General features: G+C 35.2%; 1 pseudogene across 1 annotated transcript; it reads right to left on the bottom strand.

Moving 5' to 3' along the window:
* Nucleotides 1-6687: 6687 nt before the first annotated feature.
* Nucleotides 6688-6932, bottom strand: LOC308414570 (short coiled-coil protein-like; annotated as a pseudogene). The gene has a single exon. The product of its transcript is annotated as a short coiled-coil protein-like (transcript).
* Nucleotides 6933-7902: the final 970 nt, after the last annotated feature.

The raw sequence follows: 7902 nt of genomic DNA, 5'->3' as shown, positions 1-7902 counted from the left end.
GTTTACTGGTTCTCATGTAATTAATGTGCCTCTGGAAGACCTTCATCATCCTTATCATGCAGTTTGTTTTTATGTCCAAATCTTGCTTTTCTGGTGTGTTGGGCTGTCTCTTCCTTGTTTCTGTCATTTTCAGGTTGTGTTTGATTCCCTTGATTATTTACTAGCACTACACTCTTAACATCTTGTTATTTGTGATGCCAGGTTTGCTTATTGTCTCTGAATTGTGTGTGTGTGTGTGTGTGTGTGTGTGTGTGTGGGTGTGTGTGTGTGTGTGAATGTGACTGTTCCCTTCAAACTACTCCACATTAGAGAGGTAATCAAAATTATGAAGCACAAAAATTATATAGTCCTATTGAACCAACTGATATCAGTACACATTGATTTGTTTTCATTACATTTTGTATATATCAACTAATCAGTAATATTTATGAGTGACAAATTTATTTTCAAGCTTTTTTGTATACTTTTTACATGTTTGTTTGTCCTGAAGTATATGTATATGCTCTCTAGACACCAGAACATGTTAGATTGCTTCTAAATAATTGTATTACAATTTTAATGGAAATTATTTTGAATCTGTAAATTGCTTTTGGTAAGATAGTTAATTAACTATGTTAATCCTGCTCAGTCGGGATCATGGTAGATCTTTGCATCTTCAGATATCTTCCCCAGTTTCGTCATAGACATGAAATTCCTGTTATATAGGTCTTTGACTTGCTGGGTTAAAGTCATATGAGGAATTTTTTTTAGAATTTTTGGGTATTATAAGAGAATTATCACCTTAAATTCAGTCTCAGCATATCATTTGCACAAATGAGGCCTACTGATTTTTCTTTTATTAATATTTTGTGCAAGCATCTTGCTGAATGAGTTCATCAGCTGTGTAAGTTTTCTGGTAGAACTTGGAGGTCTGCTATTTATACTTTCAAGTCATCTGTGAACAATAATACTGTGCCTACTTTGTTCCAAATTGAATCCCTTAGATATTCTCATGTTGTCTTACTGCCCTTGTTAGAACTTCAAGTTTGTTTTGCCTACATATTGTGCAGAGATAAAGATGGAACAGACAGTGAGGAAACAGCCCTCCAATGATTATCCCAAAGAGAGATACATTTCATGGGAGAGAGTCCACACTAGACCATATTAATGATACTTGGCTACTCTTCTATGCTTGCATGTAGGAACCTAGCATTATTGTCTCCTGAGTCTTCATCCAGTAGAGTATAGAAACAGACTGACAAACATCATGTGGAGCCCAGGAAGCATTCTGGAAGTTAAACAGGGTCTATCTCAGTCTCTGTTCATTGATATTGGTACTCTTTTCTTCTTCCTGGCCTCACTGGATAGGCCTCAGCAGGAAAGGATATGACTAGACCTGCTGGGAATAGATGATCCAGGGTGGGGTGATACCCAGTGGACTCTGTTTCATTGAGGAGATAAACAGGTAGTAATTAACATAAGGGTGAGAACCAATACAACACAATAGCATGTGTTCCATGTTTTAAATGTTTTTCACTATTGCAATAAAAAACACTCACTACCTTAGCTATCATATTTCCTGGGGAGACATAATATTCATAATATTCATGCCTACTAATCTCAGATAAGACTCATGGTATATATATACATATATATATACATATATATATATATACATATATATATGTGTGTGTGTGTGTGTGTGTGTGTGTGAAGAGCTAGAAATAGAGAGATTGAGAGATAGAGAGAGACAGGGAGGTATGTAGGAAGGGAGGTAGGGAGGGAGGGATCGAGGTAGGTAGGGAAGGAGGTGGGGAGAGAGAGAACTAAATTCCAACTTGGTGAATCAGTAAGTTTTATGGAGGTTATTTTCACAAAAGCAGATGAGGTGTTACAGGGGCAAAAATTACACAAAAGCAGCTTTATCTCCAATGTCCACCTCATCATTGGTGACAAGTCACTAGAGGTATAAACCTGAAGAAAATTGACAGCACAACAATTGTATAGTGCATTTTTCAAGTGACTATGCTATTATAAACCTCTCCCAGGCATGTAGGTTTGAGCTGCAAAGGAAGAGTGGCATAATGGATATAATGGGTGGTTTGTGCTTATTCAGGGACTTCTTGGATGTATTATTAGTCATTTCCCTTCCTACCTAATATTCCTGAAGATTACTGAATGATGGAATGTTTTAGTCTCAGAGGAAACCACTGACCTTGGCAGCTCAAAACCATTATTTCTTACTCTCTTGGTTGTATCAGAAATCTACCAGAGTATCTGAATTTATATTACTTCATTTTGATTTTCTTATGTTAAAACTGTAAGTAATGATTCTACCTGTTGTGAAAGCCCCTTACATATTTATTGGCCTAGTAAATGAATATGTTCCCTTAAACTTGTGTTTCATTTATAAATTTATAAAGCAGTTTATAAATAGTTAGTGTAAATCACGTTAGAAGAAATTTTATACAAGATATTTCATAACACTTGAGCATCTAAAATAATAGACCCAGAAGTTAAACCAAGATTTTGGCATAGTACCATATCTTAACATATGCTCTACAACTCTATTAGGAACTAGAGACATTGCTGTGATGATGTCAAAATGGGGACTGATTGTTCTATAAAGAAATATCATGAAAATTTATTCCTGTAACTGATAAATACCATAGAGGAGCAAAAGAAGTGGCTAAAATATAGTGCAAAGATCATATTGTCAACCTAACGTATGTCCAAGAAAATATGAGAAAATAAGAACTGTCATTATTCTAAATTTTTACATCTCTAGAAATTCAACATCATGATATATGTATAGGAGGAGTAGACACTAATGTGTATGAATGACACAGAATTTGTGGACAGTAGTGATTAGGGTTGAAATAAGAAGAGTTGAGACAGGAATATGTGCAAGAAGTCTATTATAAAGGAGAGTTACTTTATATTCAAGGACTTGAAGATTGTGTTACTGTTAAAACCATCTTTTCTAGAAAGGCTGGATCATTACAAAGACAAACCTAGGTGCACAACAAATATTTATTAGAAAGGCCAATAAATCACACAATTTTAATGTATCAAAAAAAGTCACAGAGTTTAAAAACTAGTGTTTTTACTCATTTTATTTGAGATGCAATTCATGAAAACAAGTTTGAGGAAGAGGAAAGGGGAGTAAAGGGGAGGATATAAGGTTAGAAATGTAAATGTTCAGAATAACCAATAAAATTTTAAAAATGTCAAACATAACAAATTTTTTTTCTTAAAAAATTTTATTAAATTGCAAAGCAGAACTTGAACACAAATTTAAATATCAGTAACAAGGTCACAAAACTGTTGCAAAATGTCTGTAATGGGAGGATTATATATCCTTATAACTAAGTCACCCATCCATGCCTACATTAGTACATTAGATAAATCTACAAGTCAGCAGCCCATCGAAGAACTAGAAGTTCCATTATTGGATATTTCCTGTTACAAAAACTTGCTAATATTTTGGGTATCAGCTCTTTATCAGATGGAAACTACAAACTAAACTTTTAAAATTTGTTAAAGAATGACTAAAAACTGTAACTAATTTGGTTTCAAAAACTCTGGGTATACAACTGAGATAAAACACTAAGAATTATACTTATCGCATTGATAAAACTCTTTTATATTTACGATTTTGGTATTAATATACTCTCAATTAAATTTCAAAAGTCCATCTAATCATACAAATAAACATTGAGACCAACCTTTCACTGGTCTCATAATCCACTCACATTAGACATAATTCACTTTCATTCATGTCCCAAATTTGCACCTGTGGGGTAGATGTAGCACACATTTATAGGAAAAATATAGGGAGTTGGTTATTCCTTTTTATCCAGTTTTCATTCCTATTTCTATTTTTCCTCAAGTCTTTTTTTCTTTTCCTTTTTTTCTACTTCTCACACACCAGCATCTCTATCTTTACAACACCAAATTGAATATTTCATGTAATAGAGAGATTTTGTTTAAGATTTACTCCATTTTAAATTTATTTTCTAAATAAACACAGATAGAAGAACAAATGTTAAGCTTTTTTACATAAATGTATAAGAATACATTTTAGTAAGTGCTTTGCTTTTTTTTAGGGTTTGATATTCTACATTAAGGTCTTAATAGTTACAATGAGCAAAAAGTACATGTAAATCAGGATGTAACCCAGAAGTATTCAAAGTTTTCTTGGTGTGTGAGGATTGAGTATAATGTTTTATTTTTTTTCTTGAATTTCACAGTCTGTGAGTTTTTTCTGGGGTAGGCTGAGCTTTCTGCGGTTAGTATCCCATTATCCATGACTGCATATTATATCTTTTCTTTTGTGTCTGGGTAATCTCACTCAGGATGCTATTCTCTAGATGAAACCATTTTCTTAAGAATTTGGTTAAGTCATTGTTTCTGATAGCTGAGTAGTACTTCATTGATTAAATGTACCACATTTTTTGTATCCATTCATCTACTGAAGGGCATCTGGGTTCTTTCCAGCTTCTGGCTAACATAAATAGTGCTGCTATGAACATTGTGGTGCATGCGTCTTTGTTGTATATTGGAGTGCCACTGGGGTATATGCCTAGAAGTGGAATAGCTGGATTTTCAGGTAGTATTATGTCCAGTTTTCTGAGGAATCGCCTGACTGATTTCCAGAGTTGTTTTATCAGTTTACAATCCCACCAACAGTGGAAAAGTGTTCCTCTTTCTGCACAGCCTCTCCTGCATCTGTTGTCATCTGACATTTGGATCTTGGCCAATCTAACAGGTGTGATGTGGAATCACAGGGTTGTTATGATTTGCATTTGCCTGATGGCTATGGATGTCCAGCATTTCCTAGATGTTTCTCAGTTATTGGATTTTCCTCAATTGAGAACATTTTGTTTAGCTCTGTACTGCATTTTTAATAGGGTTGTTGAATTATCTGGTGTCTATCTTTTTCTGTTCTTTGTATACCTTGGATATTAGGTCTCTATCAGATGTGGAGTTGGTTATGATCTTTTCCCATTGTGTTGGCTGCAGTTTTGTTTTCTTGACACTGTCCTAAGCCTTACAGAAACTTGCAATCTCATTAAGTTTCACTTGTTAATCTTTGACCTTAGAGCAGGGGCCATTGGTGTTTTGTTCAGAAAATTATTTTCCTATGCCTAAGTATTCTAAGTTTTTCCCTATTTTCTCATCTAATAGTTTCAGTGTATCTGGTTTAATGTGGATATATTTGATCCACTTACACTTAAGCTTTGTACAAGGAGATAAGAAAGGGTCTATTTTCATTCTTCTGCATGCTGAGTGCCAGTTGGACCAATACCATTTGTTGAATAAGCTGTCATTTTTCCATTGAATATTTACAAGTCCTTGGTCAAAAATCAGGTGACCCTATATATGGGGCCTCTTTACGGGGTCTTCTATTCTATTCCATTGATCCATGTGCCTATTTCTGTACCAGTCCCACACAGTTTTCATCAGAATTACATTGTACTATAGCTTGAGGTCAGGGATAGTGATTCTCGCAGATGTTTTCTTATTTTTGAGGATGGATTTAGCTTTTCTAAGTCTTTTGTTATTCCAGGTGAAATCGCACATTTCTCTTTCCAACTCAATGAAGAACTACATTAGAATTTTGATGGGGATATCATTGAATCTGTAGATTGCTTTCGGTAAGATGGTCATTTTTAGAATGTTGATCCTTCCATTCCATGAGCATGGGAGATCTTTCCATTTTCTGAGAATTTCCTTGATATCCTTCTTTAGAGGTTTGAAGTTCTTGTCATACAGGTCCTTCACTTACTTAGTTGAAGGCACACCAAGGTATTGCATCGTTTTTGTGACTATTGTAGAGAATATCTTTTTCCTAATGTCTTTCTACACATGTTTGTCCTTTAAATACAGGAAGGCTACTGATTTGTTTGAAGTAATTTAATATCCAGCCACTTTGCTGAATGTTTATCAGCTGTAGTAGTTCTCTGGTGGAATTTGTGGGATCACTTACGTAAACTATAATGTCATCTGCAAAAAGATTTAGCTTCCAAATGTGACAGTTTACATTTCACAGAAAGACCTTCATTATTTATAGATTCAATGTATTTTCAGTTGATTAAAAAGATATCAGCAATCCTCTCTTATTAGTAAAAATCTCAAATGGCAAGCAATAGATAAGAAAGTATCATAGTTTGGTATAGTGTCACTACTTAGAGTCAGGTTACTCTGTAGGAGATAACTCTGTAGTTCTTCTCTTGACGAAGATGGGAAGGCAGAGGCAGATGTAGAGGAAATGTGGGTGCACAAGGTACATAAGCTCTGCATTCAGTACATGATTTTGGTCCCTTTTTCACAACATGGTTATTTTCTTGTACATTTAACTAGTTAGGCTTTTGATAAAACACAGTGCTACACAATGTGTGTATATATATATATATATATATATATATGTAAGAAATTGGCTAAAGATTCTTCTTAAATTTTCAAAAATATCTGAAATTTTAATATAAAGTCTCTTCATGTGCACATTTTCATAGACTAATATATACATAGAACGTTAGTTCAGAGATGCTCATGTGTTAAGCTTTAGTATTACCTAGATCTGACATTGTCTTTATAAATACTCAGCGAAGCAAACAAAGATAATCTAACTTTTGGATCATATCCAAGATTATGTAGAAAGAACAAAAGCAGCAATCCATAGAAGACAGTGAGGTGAGCCCTTTACTATCTTTTGCTTTTCGTTTTAGAAGTTTGAAAAACACTGGAAGCAGACCAGAGGTTATCTGTATATTGTCCAAGAACTTGATTTTCTGATTTTAGCTTCAGGTTTACTTCCTCAACTGCATCTACTCTTGCAGAAAGATTTTCAAGTTTGTGTTGTAGTTCAAACTCGTGATTGAGAAGTTGAGTCTTACTTCCAGTTCCACCTGATTTTCAGCATAAACTGCGTCCATATCAGCATTCATCATCTTGGGGACATACATTGAGCTCTTGAAAGCAAACTCCTTAATGAAGGGTCTTGCATCTGCAGCACATGGAGGAGGTGGGATAAGTAGCCAACTTACAATAAATTAAAGAGGAAAAGTTCAGTATAGAGTGTATGAATCTTAGATTTAAAAATCTGGTATTGAAAAGGGATCAGTTGAGATTTCCCTATGCAAATAAATAGATGTGAGGATCACATGGTCCACTTTCAAATTTTAAATGTTAGTTTGTTTGTTCATTTGTTTGTAATCTTCAGGCAACAGTAAAATCTACTTGTTGACAGAGGTGTCCATAGAAACAATAAACCAATATCAGGGAAGATATTTTTTGAACAGTCAGTTTGTACTGGTGAATGATGCTTGAGAGTGAGACTTCAGATGCTGATTGAGGTAACAGGTTCTGGAATAGCTTTTGTTGCACAGGGGACAAGCATGGGGCCTCTCACCACTGTGCTTTTTTATGTGTCTGCTTAGATCTGTTGAACAGTACAAGGTCCATTTGCAGCCAGGCACATTGCACTCATAACTCCTCTTTCCAGTGTGTTTCTTCATGTGGTCTTTGAGGTGGTGAGCCTTTGTGTAAGATTTCCCACAATCTGGGTAGGAACATGAGTAGCGCTTCAAAGGTTGAGGGTTGATTGGAGAGACAGGGATCAGTGTCTGCAGGTCTGCGTTCAACTCTGGACCATTTCCTTGAACCAAATCAGAAGCTGAAGAGCTTGCCTGAGGTTGCCTTTGAAAAGAAGGGTAACTTGAAGGATTTGAGTATTCACCTACATATGGGGCTTGGTTACTAAGTAAAGCCACATGATGATCAAGGCTTTGCACAACATTGGGTGTTCCATTGCTACTTGGGTAGACATTAGGATCAAGAGAGGTTCTCAAATGATCCAAGGAGAATGACTCTTCAGAAATTGGACTTCTCTCTGGATGCCAAGCTAAGTGTTCTTGTATA

This window comes from Micromys minutus, assembly GCF_963924665.1.
Source record: "Micromys minutus genome assembly, chromosome: X".
Classification (NCBI taxonomy): domain Eukaryota; kingdom Metazoa; phylum Chordata; class Mammalia; order Rodentia; family Muridae; genus Micromys; species Micromys minutus.
The sequence above is the reverse complement of the archived record's forward strand: the minus strand, read 5'-3'. Positions and strand labels throughout refer to the sequence as shown.